At 45.9% G+C, this 2,647-nt stretch overlaps 1 pseudogene; it reads left to right on the top strand.

Moving 5' to 3' along the window:
* Window positions 1-1,897: 1,897 nt before the first annotated feature.
* Window positions 1,898-2,015, top strand: LOC124623557 (annotated as a pseudogene).
* Window positions 2,016-2,647: the final 632 nt, after the last annotated feature.

Raw genomic sequence — 2,647 nt, 5'->3', positions numbered from 1 at the left:
AGTACAAACAGGCAGAGAGCTTACTGCCTCACAGTGTTCGAGAAAGGACGCCAGGAAAACATTTGATTCAGCGCCTAGACAACAGTGCTGAGTGGACACAGCACTCATTTGTAACCAGGCTACATGTAGTAACTCCACCTAGGTATGACACAAGAACGACTTTCAGTCTGAAAACTTTGCATAAATGAACGCTCTGAAGTCCCGAAGTTAACTAGGCCAGCCAAGAGTGCTGACAGGCCCAGAAAACGGGAGCACATTCAGTCACCTGTATGGGGGGGGGGGGGGGGAGAATCACGTCATCGACTGCTGTAAAACCCTTATCTTCTTTTGAGTCTCTCTCAAAGTTTGATCATTTCATCTGCACCACGGATGCTGATGAGGGGCCAGCTCTACTAGTTGCAAGAGGGTCTGGTGGGTACAATGAAGTTTCTACAGCCGTGCACCGCCTTGGCTTCCTCTGCTACAAATCCGCGCTATCGGGCTTGTAACGTTCTTTTAAAAATATATATATATAACTTTATTATTACGTTAAATGAATGTGTGATCTGTGGAATGGATACTGAACTCACTGTCGTATTGCGTGTTGTAAGTGCAAGTGGTGTGCTTACTCTGTGTTACTGTTAGCAAAACTTTACGCGAATTGATTGGGCAATGCAGCTCCCAATACTAATAAAGAAATACAGTCACTGCAAAATACATTCTGCTCCTGAGGCAGTGAATCATCTGTCCCTGTACAAAATGATAAATTTGGTCCCTGTGCACCTAACAAACAAATTAAATTGTCTTACCTCTAGAGCAGCAACGGAGTAACGCGATATATTCTAGTCTCTCATTAAAAAACATTGTAAATGCTAGCTACAGGCTCAGCAGTGTGCAATGCTGGACGTAATTCTTGAAACGCACATGAAATTCATTTGGTTGATAAACGAGAACATTTAAGAAAATCCAACTTCTTTGAAAAATATATGATCTGGACTGGGAGGCGGCACTGATTTTGGTGAATTACTAAAATTCAGTAAATTTTGAGCAAAATTATATTGCAAGTTAAGTTTGTCTTTTCAAAAATATCTGACAAGTGAAGTTGCATTACTCACAATTGATTCGCAAACTATGAGATTTAAACAGCAAGTGCTATGTAACTTCATTAATCCAACATAAATGCAAATCATCAAAGTACACATAACTCTGTTAACAAATCTTAAAAGCATTACAAAAATGAAATATTTAACTACGTGCGTTCTGGGGTTACTCATTTGGCGCTGGCAAAAACAGAAATTATAGTTATTTAAATCTTTACCTTATTTGCCTGAAGACTTCTTCTTGCATGTTCAACAATATTGACATACCTACATTAATCTAACTCTTGGCGGCTTCACACAGCACACCACAGGGACTGCCTACTCCATCGTCTTTCCCTCACAAGCGCTCTCTTACTGCAAGAAATCAGTACAGCATCTTTGGCTCTGCGGTCACGCACAGTCAGCGATCTGCATTATCGAGCCCATTAGAGACATTCATTGTTTATACTAGTTTCATTTTAATTTATTAATTTTCTTATTTTATGAAATGAAATGTCGAGTGGCTAGGGCCTCCCGTCGGGCAGACCGGTCGCCTGGTGCAAATCTTTTGAGCTGACGCCACTTCGGCGACTTGCGCGTCAATGGGATGATATGATGATAAAGACACCACAACACCCAGTCCCCGAACGGAGAAAATCTCCGACCAAGTCTGGAATCGAACCCGGACCCCTTTGAATAGCATTTGGTCGCTTTGACCACTCAGCTAAAAAATCGGGACAGAGACCTGATCCACCGTCCTATAATTGTACATAATACACAATTCAAAATTGAGAGAGAAACTAGGCAAGGTAATTTCATGTCCACGATGCTATTATGAAGACAACGGCCTTGCCGCAGTGGTAACACCGGTTCCCGTCAGATCACCGAAGTTAAGCGCTGTCGGGCTCGATTAGCACTTGGGTGGGTGACCATCCGGTCTGCCGAGCGCTGTTGGCAAGCGGGGTGTACTCGACACTTGTGAGCTAAACTGAGGAACTGATTGAGAAGTAGAGGCTCCGGTCTCGTAAACTGACATACGGCCGGGAGAGCGGTGTGGACTATTCTGGTGCCGCATACAAGTGTTCCCCAGTAAACTCCTTTCAGGCTGTGGAAGAGACTTCCACTTCGTGAGCCTCACTGCTGCCGGTCACAACCGTAAGTGACTGAAGATGAAGGTCCCGCCAATCTTCCGTGAAAGAAGAACCGATCTGCCCCTCTGTGAGCTGTTCAGCTTCAGAGCAGGACGCCTATGCCACAACTCCTGGATAGTACAGGTACCGTCTTACCAACTGTATGCTGGTATCGTCTCTAGGGCCATCGTTCATGTCGCTGTTGGGTCTCCTACCCACATGCCATCTGGGCAACCGACAGCTGGGCCATGCAGAGTTTTGCGACCGACCCCAAGTGCAGCTTCACACAACGAGAGTGGTGAGGCTCAGACACACGTCCACATCGACGGCGGGCTGTAGTGAGGCCCTGGCAGCCAGACCCTCCTACGGCAGGGCTGCAAAACTGACCGACAACGCCAGTGTCCGCGCCTGAGAAATCATCTCCGGGCCCAGACGTGCTTCTGCGCGCCTTCGCGCAAC

The sequence above is a fragment of the Schistocerca americana genome, chromosome 7 (genome assembly GCF_021461395.2).
Source record: "Schistocerca americana isolate TAMUIC-IGC-003095 chromosome 7, iqSchAmer2.1, whole genome shotgun sequence".
Taxonomy (NCBI): domain Eukaryota; kingdom Metazoa; phylum Arthropoda; class Insecta; order Orthoptera; family Acrididae; genus Schistocerca; species Schistocerca americana.
The sequence above is the reverse complement of the archived record's forward strand: the minus strand, read 5'-3'. Positions and strand labels throughout refer to the sequence as shown.